General features: G+C 38.9%; 1 protein-coding gene across 6 annotated transcripts in view; it reads left to right on the forward strand.

Moving 5' to 3' along the window:
• PARP11 (poly(ADP-ribose) polymerase family member 11) overlaps nucleotides 1–17,090 on the forward strand; it is a 62,561-nt gene that overhangs the window by 13,207 nt on the left and 32,264 nt on the right. Inside the window, exon 1 of one of the 6 annotated variants that reach the window (XM_055281070.2) lies at nucleotides 16,863–16,980. The exons of the other annotated variants lie outside the window; for them this stretch is intronic. The gene's annotated coding sequence lies outside the window, so the exon portion shown is untranslated. Of the gene's footprint in view, nucleotides 1–16,862; nucleotides 16,981–17,090 lie in introns of those variants that run through there. 6 annotated transcript variants of the gene reach the window in all.

The raw sequence follows: 17,090 nt of genomic DNA on the forward strand, positions 1-17,090 counted from the left end.
TTCAAATTGGCAGTTTTCCTGCCAGGGCGGTCCACATCCATACTAATCTTATCAAATGATCATTTGGCCACAACCTTAGTGTTGTCCTCTGAACAGACTTTCTCGTTCTTTTCAATATGGGTAGGTTGAGAATTTTCTGCATCTTTAAGTACTGGTTCTTTTTTGCTTAACAATTCTGTCTTTAAGTCATTCTCTCTTCTTGTGTTTTATTTAAGCAGTCAGGAGGACCTAGGCCACTCCTTCAGCAAATTGTTTAGAGATTTCCTCAGCCAAATATGCAATTTCATCACTTGCAAATGCATATACCTTTGTAACTGTTGTATCTTTATGTTGGATTAACCCTTTTATCATGATAAAATGACCCTACTTTTTATAGTAACACTTTTTGGTTTGAAGTCTATTTTGCCTGGCAGTATAGCCACTCCAGCTTTTTTATGACTGTTGTCATACATGATGTTTGCATGGTATTTTTTATTTATCCTTCTACTTTCCACCTATTTGTATCTTTGAATCTAAAGTGTATTTCTGTGGACAGCATATAGTTGGATTTCAAAAAAATCTAATCTGAAAAATCTACCTTTTGATTGGATTAGTTTACTCACATTTAATACTATTATTTAATTGCATGTTATATTATTATTTACATCAGCCTTTTTTTTTTTTTATTTTAGCAGAGTCTCACTCTGTCACCTAGGCTGGAGGGCAGTGTCGCAATCTCGGCTCACTGCAACCTCCGCCTCCTGGTTCAAGTGATTCCCCTGCCTCAGCCCCCCAAGTAGCTGGGACTACAGGCGCGTGCCACCACGCCTGGCTAATTTTTTGTATTTTAGTAGAGACAGGGTTTCACCATGTTGGTCAAGATGGTCTCAATCTCCTGACCTTGTGATCCACCCGCCTCGGCCTCCCAAAGTGCTGGGATTACAGGCGTGAGCCACCGTACCGGCCTACATCTGCCATTTTACTTTTTGTTTTCTGTTTAATTTTTTTCAAATGTTGGAATATTCACATCTATAAAATAATGTATCTTGGAGATAGTACCCAAGTCTAAACATGAATTTATTTATGTTTCATATATGCCTTCTACACATAGTTCAAAGGTAATTTCATATAATATTTTTCTTTTTTTTTTTTTTTTGAGATGGAGTCTTGCTCTGTCGCCCAGGCTCAAGTGCAGTGACATGATCTTGGCTCACTGTGAACCCCCACCTCCTGGGTTCAAATGATCCTCCTGCATCAGCCTCCCAAGTAACTGGGATTACAGGTGCCTACCACCACACCTGGCTAATTTTTGTATTTTTTTTTTAAATAGAGATGGAGTTTCACCATGTTGGCCAGGCTGGTCTTGAACTCCTGACCTCAAGTGATCCACACACCTGGGCCTCCCAGGGTGCTGGGATTACAGGCGTGAGCCACTGCACCCAGCCTGAATATTCATATATGAATTCTCAACAGTAAAAAGTATGACATACATTTAATACAGTGAAAAGATAATGTGTTCAGGATAACTAAGCAGTGCAATAGCATCACCAAAATACCTTTATCAGATGTTAAACAACAGCAACAGCAAACAGTGGCAAGCTTTGTCTCCACCTATGATGCTGTGTTTTGATTAAAATGTTCCTATACACTGTATTTTTTGACTTTAGGTAAAACATCAGAAGCGATTGAGGGACCAAGTAGTAGCTCCTATAGGGGTGAAGAAGCATTTTGCTGGATGGCTTTTAAAAATGTTTCCTTTAGAGTCATCTACCTCATTAACAATGGTTTTTGTCGGCCGGGCGCCGTGGCTCACGCTTGTAATCCCAGCACTTTGGGAGGCCGAGGCGGGAGGATCATGAGGTCAGGAGATCGAGACCACGGTGAAACCCCGTCTCTACTAAAAATACAAAAAAAATTAGCCGGGCATGGTGGCGGGTGCCTGTAGTCCAGCTACTCGGAGAGGCTGAGGCAGGAGAATGGCGTGAACCCCGGGAGGCGGAGCTTACAGTGAGCCGAGATTGCGCCACTGCACTCCAGCCTGGGCGACAGAGCGAGACTCCGTCTCAAAAAAAAAAAAAAAAAAAAAGAAAAGAAACAATGGTTTTTTGTCTTAGAAATCTTTCTTTGATGTTATAAATTGACATGAATTCTTGTTTGGTATGAATGCACACTGCTCCAGACCTTTAGTAATCTATTACATCACATGTTTTCATCCTGTTATCTACAGCCACTTTCTCTGCATTGTTAATGTTATCTTCATCACTGTTATCAAGTCACCTTGATTCAGAACCATTTTAATTATTTCACCATTGATACTGAATGAACAACTGGAGCCTCATTATCAATATTAGAAACATCTTTGATATTCACTTCTTCCAGCTTACTGATAGACTCTGGAGGTACATTTTTTGCATATGTCAGGAGGTTATATATCTTTTTTTTTTCCCTCGGATGATATACAGAGTCCTTCGAAATCACCAATTGTTCATCATCAACACTGAACATAGTCTCAGGCCAGAGGTTGTGTCAGGCACGACTGTGTCTTCAGTCATTGTTTTACAAGTGTTGGCAACTGCATTTATGGCATCATCCATGCTAAACTACTTTGAAAACTTTCTACACCCTTATCTCTGCTCACTGTTGCTAGCATGCTATTCAAGAATATATTTTTATATTTACTCTTTATTGATCTAAGGATATCCTGGTCACATGGCTTAATTAATGAAGTCACATTTTGGGGAAAGTACATTGTAGAAACATTATTTTTTATGGGAATTTCAGCTGGAGGATGAGCAGAACAGTTGTCAAGGAATAACAAAATCTTACAGTCTAGCTTCACTGCAGTAAGCATGAGCCACTAGTACAAAATGTTTGTGAAACTAGTCAGAAAAGAGGTTTCTGGTGATACATGCCTTTTCTTTTCCTTTTTTTTTTTTTTTAGCATAATGACTGGTAAGAAATTCACTCCTTGAATACAGTGAGGACATGAGGTTTTGCCTGTCAAAGCAAGTTTACACTTATATGTGTATTAGCACATCCCAGTACAGTTATTCTGTCCTTGGCATCCTTAATTCCTGTAAAGGGTGTCTCAGCAGCTGTAATTGGTGTCTTTCTGGGATAATAATGTCAAAACAGTGATGTTTCATCGGCGTTGTAGACTTAGTGTCAGATGTTTATCAGCAATGACCTTGGCAAACTCATCAATGAATTTCTCTGTTGCTTCATGATCACCGTGTTTTATCCCTACATGTCTTTAAAAATTTAATGCTGTATCTTTTTTTTTTTATTATTATACTTTAAGTTCCAGGGTACATGTGCACAATGTGCAGGTTTGTTTCATATGTATACATGTGCCATGTTGGTTTGCTGCCCCCATTAACTCGTCATTTACATTAGGTATTTCTCCTAATGCTATCCCTTCCCCAGCCCCCCACCCCCCAACAGGCCCTGGTGTGTGATGTTCCCCGCCCTGTGTCCAAGTGTTCTCATTGTTCAGTTCCCACCTATGAGTGAGAACATGTGGTGTTTGGTTTTCTGTCCTTGCAATAGTTTGCTCAGAATGATGGTTTCCAGCTTCATCCATATCCCTGCAAAGGACTTGAACTCATCCTTTTTTTATGGCTGCATAGTATTCCATGGTGTATATGTGCAACATTTTCTTAATCCAGTCTATCATTGTTGGACATTTGGGTTGGTTCCAAGTCTTTGCTATTGTGAATAGTGCCACAGTAAACATATGTGTGCATGTGTCTTTATAGTAGCATGATTTATAATCCTTTGGGTATATACCCAGTAATGCAATTGCTGGGTCAAATGGCATTTCTAGTTCTAGATCCTTGAGGAATCGCCACACTGTCTGCCATCTTCCACAATGGTTGAACTAGTTTACACTCCCACCAACAGTGTAAAAGCATTCCTGTTTCTCCACATCCTCTCCAGCACCTGTTGTTTCCTGACTTTTTAATGATTGCCATTCTAACTGGTGTGAGATGGTATCTCATTGTGGTTTTGTTTTGCGTTTCTCTGATGACCAGTGATGATGAGCATTTTTTCGTGTGTCTGTTGGCTGCATAAATGTCTTCTTTTGAAAAGTGTCTATTCATATCCTTTGCCCACTTTTTGATGGGGTTGTTTGATTTTTTTCTTGTAAACTTATTTAAGTTCTTTGTAGATTCTGGATATTCGCCCTTTGTCAGATGGGTAGGTTGCAAAAATTTTCTCCCATTCTGTAGGTTGCCTGTTCACTCTGATAGTAGTTTCTTGTGCTGTGCAGAAACTCTTTAATTAGATCCCATTTGTCTATTTTGGCTTTTGTTGCCACTGCTTTTGGTGTTTTAGTCATGAAGTCCTTGCCCATGCCTATGTCCTGAATGGTATTGCCTAGGTTTTCTTCTAGAGTTTTTATGGTTTTAGGTCTAACATTTAAGTCTTGAATCCATCTTGAATTAATTTTTGTATAAGGTGTAAGGAAGGTATCCAGTTTCAGCTTTCTACATATGGCTAGCCAGTTTTCCCAGCACCATTTATTAAATAGGAAATCCTTTTCCCATTGCTTGTTTTTGTCAGGTTTGTCAAAGGTGAGATGGTTGTAGATGTGTGGTGTTATTTCTGAGGCCTCTGTTCTGTTCCATTGGTCTATATCTCTGTTTTGGTACCAGTACCATGCTGTTGTGGTTACTGTAGCCTTGTAGTATAATTTGAAATCAGGTAGCGTGATGCCTCTAGCTTTGTTCTTTTTGCTTAGGATTGTCTTGGCAATGCGGGCTCTTTTTTGTTTCCATATCAACTTTAAAGTAGTTTTTTCCAATTCTGTGAAGAAAGTCATTGTGTAGCTTGATGGGGATGGCATTGAATCTATAAATTACCTTGGGCAGTATGGCCATTTTCACAATATTGATTCATCCTATCCATGAGCATGGAATGTTCTTCCATTCGTTTGTGTCCTCTTTTATTTCGTTGAGCAGTGGTTTATAGTTCTCCTTGAAGAGGTCCTTCACATCCCTTGTAAGTTGGATTCCTAGGTATTTTCTCTTTGTAGCAATTGTGAATGGGAGTTCACTCATGATTTGGCTCTCTGTCTGTTATTGGTGTATAGGAATGCTTGTGATTTTTGCACATTGATTTTGTATCCTGAGACTTTGCTGAAGTTGCTTATCCGCTTAAGGAGATTTTGGGCTGAGACAATGGGGTTTTCTAAATATACAATCATATCGTCTGCAAACAGGGACAATTTGACTTCCTCTTTTCCTAATTGGATACCCTTATTTTTTTCTCTTGCCTGATTGCCCTGGCCAGAACTTTCAACACTATGTTGAATAGGAGTGGTGAGAGAGGGCATCCCTGTGTTGTGCCAGTTTTCAGAGGGAATGCTTCCAGTTTTTGCTCATTCAGTTTGATATTGGCTGTGGGTTTGTGATAAATAGCTCTTATTATTTTGAGATATGTTCCATCAATACCCAGTTGATTGAGAGTTTTTAGCATGAAGGGCTGTTGAATTTTGTTGAAGGCCTTTTCTGCATCTATTGAGAGAATCATGTGGCTTTTGTGTTTGGTTCTGTTTATGCGATGGATTACATTTATTGATTTGCGTATGTTGAACCAGCCTTGCATCCCAGGGATGAAGCCAACTTGATTGTGGTGGATAAGCTTTTTGATGTGCTGCTGGATTCGGTTTGCCAGTATTTTATTGAGGATTTTTGCATCGACGTTCATCAGGGATATTGGTCTAAAATTCTCTTTTGTTTGTTGTTTCTCTGCCAGGCTTTGGTATCAGGATGGTGCTGGCCTCATAAAATGAGTTAGGGAGGATTCCCTCTTTTTCTATTGATTGGAATAGTTTCAGAAGGAATGGTACCAGCTCCTCTTTGTACCTCTAGTAGAATTCAGGACTGTCTGGTCCTGGACTTTTTTTGGTTGGTAGGCTATTAATTATTGCCTGAATTTCACAGCCTGTTACTGGTCTGTTCAAGGGTTCAACTTCTTCCTGGTTTAGTCTTGGGAGGGTGTATGTGTCCAGGAATTGCCTCTATTGCTTCTAGATTTTCTAGTTTATTTGCATAGAGGTGTTTATAGTATTATCTGATGGTAGTTTGTATTTCTGTGGGATCAGTGGTGATATCCCATTTATCATTTTTTATTGTGTCTATTTGATTCTTCTCTTTTTTCTTCTTTATTAGTCTTGCTAGTGGTCTATCAATTTTGTTGATCTTTTCAAAAAACCAGCTCCTGGATTCCTTTATTTTTTTGAAGAGTTTTTTGTGTCTCTATCTCCTTCAGTTCTGCTCTGATCTTAGTTATTTCTTGCCTTCTGCTAGCTTTTGAATTTGTTTGCTCTTGCTTCTCTAGTTCTTTTAATTGTGATGTTAGCATGTTGATTTTAGATCTTTCCTGCTCTCTCTTGTGGGCATTTAGTGCTATAAATTTCCCTCTACACACTACTTTAAATGTATCCCAGAGATTCTGGTGCATTGTGTCTTTGTTCTCATTGGTTTCAAAGAACATCTTTATTTCTACCTTCATTTAGTTATTTAACTAGTAGTCATTTAGGAGCAGATTGTTCAGTTTCCATGCAGTTGTGTGGTTTTGAGTGAGTTTCTTAATCCTGAGTTCTAATTTGATTGCACTGTGGTCTGAGAGACAGTTTGTTATGATTTCTGTTCTTTTACATTTGCTGAGGAGTGCTTTACTTCCAACTATGTGGTCAATTTTGGAATAAGTACAATGTGGTGCTGAGAAGAATGTGTATTCTGTTGATTTGGAGTGGAGAGTTCCGTAGATGTCTATTAGGTCTGCTTGGTGCAGAGCTGAGTTCAAGTCCTGGATATCCTTGTTAACCTTCTGTCTTGTTGATCTATCTAATATTGACAGTGGGGTGTTAAAGTCTCCCATTATTATTGTGTGGGAGTCTAAGTCTCTTTGTAGGTCTCTAAGGACTTGCTTTATGAGTCTGAGTACTCCTGTATTGGGTGCATATATATTTAGGATAGTTAGCTCTCCTTGTTGAATTGATCCCTTTACCATTATGTAATGGCCGCCTTTGTCTCTTTTGATCTTTGTTGGTTTAAAGTCTGTTTTATCAGAGACTAGGATTGCAACCCCTGCTTTTTTTTGCTTTCCATTTGCTTGGTAGATCTTCCTCCATCCCTTTATTTTGAGCCTGTGTGTGTCTCTGCATGTGAGATGGGTCTCCTGAATGCAGCACACTGATGGGTCTTGACTCTATCCAATTTGCCAGTCTGTGTCTTTTAATTGGGGTATTTAGCCCATTTATATTTAGGGTTAATATTGTTATGTGTGAATCAGATTCTGTCATTATGATGTTAGTTGGTTATTTTGCCCATTAGTTGATGCAGTTTCTTCCTAGCATCGATGGTCTTTACAGTTTGGCATGTTTTTCAGTGGCCGGTATGGGTCGTTCTTTCCATGTTTAGTGCTTCTTTCAGGAGCTGTTGTAAGGCAGGCCTGGTGGTGACAAAAATCTCTCAGCATTTGCTTGTCTGTAAAGGATTTTATTTCTCCTTCAGAAACTTAGTTTGGCTGGATATGAAATTCTGGGTTGAAAATTCTTTTCTTTAAGAATGCTGAATATTGGCCCCCACTCTCTTCTGGCTTGTAGAGTTTCTGCGGAGAGATCCACTGTTAGTCTGACGGGCTTCCCTTTGTGGGTAACCCGACCTTTCTCTCTGGCTGCCCTTAACATTTTTTTCCTCATTTCAACCTTGGTGAATCTGGCAATTATGTATCTTGGGGTTGCTCGTCTCAAGGAGTATGTTTGTGGTGTTCTCTGTATTTCCTGAATTTGAATGTTGGCCTGCCTTGCTAGGTTGGGGGAAGTTCTCCTGGATAATATCCTGAAGAGTGTTTCCAGCTTGGTTCCATTCTCCCCATCACTTTCAGGTACACCAGTCAAATGTAGATTTGGCCTTTTCACATAGTCCCATATTTCTTGGAGGCTTTGTTCATTTCTTTTTACTCTTTTTTTCTCGAAACTTCTCGCTTCATTTCATTCATTTGATCTTCAGTCACTGATACCCTTTCTTCCACTTGATTGAATCGGCTACTGAAGCTTGTGCATGCGTCACATAGTTCTTGTGCCATGGTTTTCAGCTCCATCAGGTCATTTAAGGTCTTCTCTTACACTGTTTATTCTAGTTAGCCATTCATCTAATTTTTTTCAAGGTTTTTAGCTTCCTTGCGATGGGTTCAAACATCCTCCTTTAGCTCAGAGAAGTTTGTTATTACCAGCCTTCTGAAGCCAACTTCTGTCATTTCGTCAAAGTCATTCTCCATCCAGCTTTGTTCTGTTGCTCGCGAGGAACTGCGTTCCTTTGGAGGAGAAGAGGTGCTCTGGTTTTTAGAATTTTCAGCTTTTCTGCTCTGGTTTCTCCCCATCTTTGTGGTTTTATCTACCTTTGGTCTTTGATGATGGTGACCTGCAGATGGGGTTTTGGTCTAAATATCCTTTTTGTTGGTGTTGATGCTATTCCTTTCTGTTAGTTTTCCTTCTAACAGTCAGGTCCCTCTGCTGCAGGTCTGTTGGAGTTTGCTGGAGGTCCACTTCAGACCCTGTTTGTCTGGGTATCCCAGCGGAGGCTGCAGAACAGCAAATATTGCTGCCTGATCCTTCCTCAGGAAGCTTTGTCTCAGAGGGGCACCCGGCTGTATGATGTGTCAGTCGGCCCCTACTGGGAGGTGTCTCCCAGTTAGGCTACACAGAGGTCAGGGACCCACTTGAGGAGGCAGTCTGTCCATTCTTGGAGCTCAAACACTGTGCTGGGAGAACCACTGCTCTCTTCTGAGCTGTCAGACAGGGAGATTTAAGTCTGCAGAAGTTTCTGCTGCCTTTTGTTCAGCTATGCCCTGCCCCCAGAGGTGGAGTCTACAGAGGTAGGCAGGCCTTGTTGAGCTGCGGTGGGCTCCACCCAGTTCAAGCTTCCTGGCCACTTTGTTTACCTACTCAAGCCTCAGCAATGGTGGAAACCCCTCCCCAAGCCAGGCTGCTGCCTTGCAGTTCGATCTCAGACTGCTGCGCTAGCAGTGAGCAAGGCTCCGTGGGCGTGGGGACTGCTGAGCCAGGCACGGGATATAATCTCCTGGTGTGCCATTTGCTAAGACTGTTGGTAAAGCACAGTATTTGGGTAGCAGTGTCCCAGTTTTCCTGGTACAGTCTGTCACAGCTTCCCTTGGCTAGGAAAGGGAAATCCCCCAACTCCTTGTGCTTCCTGGGTGAGGCAATGCCCTGCTGTTCTTCGGCTTGCCCTCCATGGGCTGCACCCACTGTCCAACCAGTCCCAATGAGATGAACCAGGTACCTCAGTTGGAAATGCAGAAATCACCTGTCTTCTGTGTCAGTCACGCTGGGAGCTGTGGACCAGAGTTTTTCCTATTCAGCCATCTTGGAATGGACCCCCAATGCTATATCTTTTCTTAAATTTCTGCAACATGCCTGTTGAACATTCAGTATTCTTTTCGATTTTCAGTTCATCACGATCTTTGATTATTTCATGATCAGCATACTATTAAGTGGCATGGATTCTCTGTGATGCTGATAGACTATCCTTTCAATACATGAACAAGATTTCGTTTTTAGCTTTATGCAGGATTTTTCCATTTTTATTAACTTCTGTTCATTACTTTCAACATAGAACTTTTATTGTTGGTCCTTCTCTTTCTTCAGATCATATATATAGTGGTCATTTCAACACCATACTCTTCTGTAAGATATTTCAGACTTAGCATTGCTGCCCAGTTGCTATAACAGCTTGACTTTCTGTTCTGTAGATAAATATAAATGCTTTCCTTTTTTTCTTATCACTATTATCCACAGTGATATCTGCAGGCCTTTCTGACCTTGTCAACAGTATCTTTATACTGTAGAGCAGAGAATAAGAAAAAAACACAGTAATGCACATAGATACTGGCTTCTTGTGGGGCATTGTGAGGAACCTGCCATTGGCACATCCAGCCTGCACATATGCCATTTTATTACCCTTTGTGGACATGCTTGTGTGGGGGAATCTGGACATGTGAGGAAAATGTATATTGCAGCTGAAGGGGCCTGGGAAAGTCTTTTTTCCCTTGAATAAACTGTATATTATACTCTTTCATTTTGACTGTGACCCATCACATGAGGTCAGGAGTAGAATTTTCCACTTGTGGCCTTATGTAAAGCCCCAAAAAGTTTCAGATTTTGGAGGAATTCTGATTTCAGATTTTTGGATTGTGGTGTTCAACTGTTATATATTATGCTATATATATAATGTCTATATATGTTACCAACCCAACTATACATTTTTATTATTACTTTACATAATTGTATGTCTTTTAAAGAAGCTGATAGAAAAAAGGGGAGAACAAGTATGTAGCATCTATATATTTAATTTATTACATATACCGTCTTATTTACTGTGATTCTTCTTGTGGATTTGAGTTACCATATGGTGTTACTTCCTTCTCCAATATAGCTTTGTTCCCACCTGCCTTCTTGGTGCTGCTATTGTATATTTAACAATTCTGTATATTATAGGCATAATGCTACGTATTTAATTAAATACATATTTTAAAAATTGATACATAATCGATATACATTATTTTCAGGACGTGATAATTTAATAAATTCACATAAAATTTACGTATGAAATCAGGGTAATGGGATATCTATCCCCTTAAATACTTGTCTTCTTTATGCTAGAAACCATTCAAACTATTCCCTTTCAGCTGTTTTGAAATGTACAACAGATTATTGTAAACTACAGTCACCCTACTGATCTATTGAACACTAGGTCTTATCACTTCTAGGTCTTATTTCTTATATCTAACTGTATATTTATACCCATTAGTCAACCTCTTTTAATCACTCTCTCCTCCTGCCCTTCCCAGCCTCTGGTAATCACCGATCTACTTTGTCTCTTCATGAGTTCCACTTATTTGGCTCCTACATATGAATGAGAACAGGTGATATTTGTCTTTCTGTGCTCGGCTTATTTTACTTGACATAATGAATTCTCATTCCATCCATGTTGCTGCCAATGCCATGACTCTATTCTTTGTTACAGCTGGATAATCCATTGTGTATATAAACCACATTTTCTTTATCCATTCATCCATGGATGGATACTTAGGTTGATTCCCTATCTTGGCTATTATGATTCATTCTGCAATAAACATGGGAGTGCAGATATCTCTTCAGTATATTAATTTTTTTTTCTTTTAGGTATATACTCAGTAGTGGAGTTGCTGGATAATATGGTAGTTCTATTTTTTTTTTTTTGAGGTACCTCCATAGTTTTCCATGGTGACTGTTCTTATTTACATTCCCACCAACAGTGAACGAGGGTTCCATTTTCTCCACATCCTTGATAGCATTCATTATTCTTTGTCTTTTTATAAAAGCTATTTTAACTGAGGTGAGATGATGTCTCATTGTGGTTTTGGTTTGCATTTCTCTGAAAATTAGTGGTTTTGAGCATTTTCTCATATACCCATTGGCAATTTGTATGTCTTTTGAGAAATATCTATTCAGGTCTTTTGCCCACTTTTAAATTGGATTGTATTTTTTTTTTTTTTTTTTTTTCTGTTGCTGTTGAATTGTTTGAGCTCCTTATATACTCTTATTATTAATCCGTTGTCACATTGATAGTTTGCACATATTTTCTCCCATTCTGTGACTTGTTTCTTCACTTTGTTGATTGTTTCCTTTGTTGTGTAGACCCTTTTTAGTTTGATGTAATTCCAGTGATCTATTTTTGCTTTGGTTGCAGTGCTTTTAAGGTCTTACACAAACAATCTTGCCCAGACTAATGTTCTGATTTCCCCAGTGTTTTCTTCTAGTAGTTTCACAGTTTCAGATCTTAGATTTAAGTCTTTAATTCATTTTGATTTGATTTTTTAATGTGGTTAGAGATAGTGGTATAGTTTTATTCTTCTGTGAATTGGATAGTCTTTATTCAGTTTTCCCAGCACCATTTATTGAAGAGACTGCCCATTCTATGTTCATGGTGACTTTGTTGAAATGAGTTAGCTGTAAATGTGTGGATTTATAGCTGGGTTCTCTATTCTGTTCCATTGGTCTATGTGTCTGTTTTTATGCAAGTATCATGCTGATTTGATTACTATAGCTTTGTAGTATATTTTGAAGTCAGGTAATGTGAGGCCTCCAGCCTTATTTTTGCTCAAGATTGCTTTGGCTATTCAGGGTCTTTTGTGGTTCTATATAAATTTTAGGATTTTTTGTTTGTTTGTTTATTTCTGTGAAGAATGTCATTGGTATTTTGATAGGGATTATGTTGAACCTGTAAATTGCTTTGGGCAGTATTGTCATTTTAACAATATTAATTGTTTCAATTCATGAGCATGGAATATCTGTCCATTTTTTATGTCTTTAATTTCTTTTATAAGCATTTTATAGTTTTCCCTGTATAGATCTTTCATTTTAGTTAAATTGACTTCTCTGTATTATATATTCTTTGTAGCTATTGTAAATTGAATTGCTTTCTTGATTTCTTTTTTAGATTGTTTGCTCTTGGCATATATAAATGCTACTAATTTTTGTATGTTGATTTTGTATCCTGCAGTTTTACTGAATTTGTCAGTTCTAATAAGTTTTGGTAGAGTTTTTAGGTTTCTTTACAAATAGGATTATGTCTTCTGTCAACAAAGGAAATTTAACTTCTTTCTCTCCAATTTGTTTGCCATTTATTTCTCTTTCTTGCCTAACTCTTGCCAGGACTTCCAGTATCATGTTGAGTAACGGTAGTGAAACTAGACATCCTTGTCTTGTTCCAGATCTTAGAGGAAAGGCTTTTAATTTTTTCCCATTTAGTGTGATATTAGCTGTGGGTTTGTCATCTGGCCTTTATTATTTTGAGATATGTTTCTTCTATATCCAGTTTGTTGAGGGTTTTTATTATAAGAAGATGTTGAATTTTATCAAATGCTTTTAAAGCATCTATTAAAATGATTATATGGTTTTTCTTCTTGGTTCTCTGTTGTTGTGATCTGTCATGTTGATTGATTTGCATATGTTGAACCATCCTTGCATCCTTAGGATGTGAATCCCACTTGATCATGGTGAATGATTTTTTTAATGTGTTGTTGAATTCAGTTTTCTAGTATTTTATTGAGGATTTTTGCATCTGTGTTCATGGGTGATATTGGCCTATGGTTTTCTTTTGTTTGTTGTGTCCTTATTGGGTTTTGATACCAGGATAATGCTGTCTCATAGAACTGAGTTTGAAGTATTTCCTCCTTTTCAACTTTTTTGAAGAGTTTGAGTAGAATTAGCATTAGTTCTTTAAATGTTTAGTAGAATTCAGCAGTGAAGCCATCAGGTCCTGGGCTTTTCTTTGATGGGAGACATAATTACAGCTTCAGTCTTGTTACTTATTATTGGTTTGTTTAGGTTTAATTTTCTTTATTTTTCCTCTTCTTTCTCTTCTTCTCTTTTCGTTTTCTTTCTTCCTACAGGATCTCTGTTGACCAGGCTGGAGTGCAGTGGTGCAGTCATAGCTCACTGTAGTTTTAAATGCCAGAGCTCAAGTGATACTCCCACCTCAGCCTCCCAAGTATTGGGGACCACAGGCACATGCCCAGCTAATTTTTAAATTTTGTGCAGAGACAGAGTTTTGCTATGTTGCCTAGACTGGTCTTGAACTCCTGGCCACAAATGATCCTCCTACCTCAGCCTCCCAAAGTGCTGGGATTACAGGCATGAGCCACTGCACCCAGCCTGTTCAAGTTTTCTATTTCTTTTTTTTTCTTTTTCTTTTTTTTTTTTTGAGACGGAGTCTCGCTCTGTTGCCCAGGCTGGAATGCAGTGGCGCAATCTTGGCTCACTGTAAGCTCCACCTCCTGGGTTCATGCCATTTTCCTGATTCAGCCTCCCGAGTAGCTGGGACTACAGGTGCCTGCCACCACACCTGGCTAATTTTTTTGTATTTTTAATAGAGACGGGGTTTCACCGTGTTAGCCGGGATGGTCTCGATCTCCTGACCTCACAATCTGCCCACCTCAGCCTCTCAAAGTGCTGGGATTACAGGCATGAGCCACTGCACCCAATCCAAGTTTTCTATTTCTTTATGATTTAATCATAGTAGATTGTATATGTCCAGGAATTTATCCATTTCTTCTAGGTTTTCCAATTTGTTGGCATGTTGTTCATAATAGTCTCTAATAATTCTTTGTATTTCTTGTGGTCTCAGTTATAACTTTTTCATTTCTGATTTTATTTATTTGGATCTTCTCTTTTTTTCTTTTTTTTTAATATATGCACACAGTTTTATATATAATGCAGCATCACACCATGTAGGGCATTTACTCTTATTTTATACATTCAGATATGTTTGAAACACTTCTTTTTTTTTAATTTTTATTTTTATTATTATACTTTAGGTTTTAGGGTGCATGTGCACAATGTGCAGGTTTGTTACATATGTGCCATGTTGATTTCCTGCACCCATTAACTCGTCATTTAGCATTAGGTATATCTCCTAATGCTGTCCCTCCCCCCTCCCCCAACCCCACAACAGTCGCCGGAGTGTGATGTTCCCCTTCCTGTGTCCATGAGTTCTCATTGTTCAATTCCCACCTATGAGTGAGAACATGCGGTGTTTGGTTTTTTGTCCTTGCGATAGTTTACTGAGAATGATGTTTTCCAGTTTCATCCATGTCCCTACAAAGGACATGAACTCATCATTTTTTATGGCTGCATAGTATTCCATGGTGTATATGTGCCACATTTTCTTAATCCAGTCTATCGTTGTTGGACATTTGGGTTGGTTCCAACTCTTTGCTATTGTGAATAGTGCCGCAATAAACATACGTGTGCATGTGTCTTTATAGCAGCATGATTTATAGTCCTTTGGGTATATACCCAGTAATGGGATGGCTGGGTCAAATGGTATTTCTAGTTCGAGATCCCTGAGGAATCGCCACACTGACTTCCACAATGGTTGAACTAGTTTACAGTCCCACCAACAGTGTAAAAGTGTTCCTATTTCTCCACATCCTCTCCAGCACCTGTTGTTTCCTGATTTTTTAATGATGGCCATTCTAACTGGTGTGAGATGGTATCTCACTGTGGTTTTGATTTGCATTTCTCTGATGGCCAGTGATGATGAGCATTTCTTCATGTGTTTTTTGGTTGCATGAATGTCTTCTTTTGAGAAGTGTCTGTTCATGTCCTTTGCCCACTTTTTGATGGGGTTGTTTTTTTCTTGTAAATTTGTTTGAGTTCATTGTAGATTTTGGATATTAGCCCTTTGTCAGATGAGTAGGTTGCAAAAATTTTCTCCCATTCTGTAGGTTGCCTGTTCACTCTGATGGTAGTTTCTTTTGCTGTGCAGAAGCTCTTTAGTTTAATTAGATCCCATTTGTCAATTTTGGCTTTTGTTGCCATTGCTTTTGGTGTTTTAGACATGAAGTCCTTGCCCACGCCTCTGTCCTGAATGGTATTGCCTAGGTTTTCTTCTAGGATTTTAATGGTTTTAGGTTTAACATTTAAGTCTTTAATCCATCTTGAATTAACTTTTGTAGAAGGTGTAAGGAAGGGATCCAGTTTTAGCTTTCTACATATGGCTAGCCAGTTTTCCCAGCACCATTTATTAAATAGGGAATCCTTTCCCCATTTCTTGTTTTTGTCAGGTTTGTCAAAGATCAGATAGTTGTAGATATGTGGCATCATTTCTGAGGGCTCTGTTCTGTTCTGTTGATCTGTGTCTCTGTTGTGGTACCAGTACCATGCTGTTTTGGTTACTGTAGCCTTGTAGTATAGTTTGAAGTCAGGTAGCGTGATGCCTCCAGCTTTGTTCTTTTGGCTTACGATTGACTTGGCGATGCGGGCTCTTTTTTGGTTCCGTATGAACTTTAAAGTAGTTTTTTCCAATTCTGTGAAGAAAGTCATTGGTAGCTTGATGGGGATGGCATTGAATCTATAAATTACCTTGGGCAGTATGGCCATTTTCACGATATTGATTCTTCCAGCCCATGAACATGGAATGTTCTTCCATTTGTTTGTATCCTCTTTTATTTCATTGAGCAGTGGTTTGTAGTTCTCCTTGAAGAGGTCCTTCACATCCCTTGTAAGTTGGATTCCTAGGTATTTTATTCTCTTTGAAGCAATTGTGAATGGGAGTTCACTCATGATTTGGCTCTCTGTTTGTCTGTGATTGGTGTACAAGAATGCTTGTGATTTTTGTACATTGATTTTGTATCCTGAGACTTTGCTGAAGTTGCTAATCAGCTTAAGGAGATTTTGGGCTGAGACAATGGGGTTTTCTAGATATACAATCATGTCATCTGCAAACAGGGACAATTTGACTTCCTCTTTTCCTAATTGAATACCCTTTATTTCCTTCTCCTGCCTGATTGCTCTGGCCAGAACTTCCAGCACTATGTTGAATAGGAGTGGTGAGAGAGGGCATCCCTGTCTTGTGCCAGTTTTCAAAGGGAATGCTTCCAGTTTTTGCCCATTCAGTATGATATTGGCTGTGGGTTTGTCATAGATAGCTCTTATTATTTTGAGATACGTCCCGTCAATACCTAATTTATTGAGAGTTTTTAGCATGAAGGGTTGTTGAATTTTGTCAAAGGCCTTTTCTGCATCTATTGAGATAATCATGTGGTTTTTGTCTTTGGTTCTGTTTATATGCTGGATTACATTTATTGATTTGCGTATGTTGAACCAGCTTTGCATCCCAGGGATGAAGCCCACTTGATTATGGTGGATAAGCTTTTTGATGTGCTGCTGGATTCGGTTTGCCAGTATTTTATTGAGGATTTTTGCATCAATGTTCATCAAGGATATTGGTCTGAAATTCTCTTTTTTGGTTATATCTCTGCCAGGCTTTGGTATCAGGACGATGCTGGCTTCATAAAATGTGTTAGGGAGGACTCCCTCTTTTTCTGTCGATTGGAATAGTTTCAGAAGGAATGGTACCAGTTCCTCCTTGTACCTCTGGTAGAATTCGGCTGTGAATCCATCAGGTCCTGGACTCTTTTTGGTTGGTAAGCTATTGATTATTGCCACAATTTCAGAACCTGTTATTGGTCTATTCAGAGATTCAACTTCTTCCTGGTTTAGTCTTGGGAGGGTGTATTTGTCGAGGAATTTATCC

This window comes from Symphalangus syndactylus, chromosome 5 (genome assembly GCF_028878055.3).
Source record: "Symphalangus syndactylus isolate Jambi chromosome 5, NHGRI_mSymSyn1-v2.1_pri, whole genome shotgun sequence".
Classification (NCBI taxonomy): Eukaryota; Metazoa; Chordata; class Mammalia; order Primates; family Hylobatidae; genus Symphalangus; species Symphalangus syndactylus.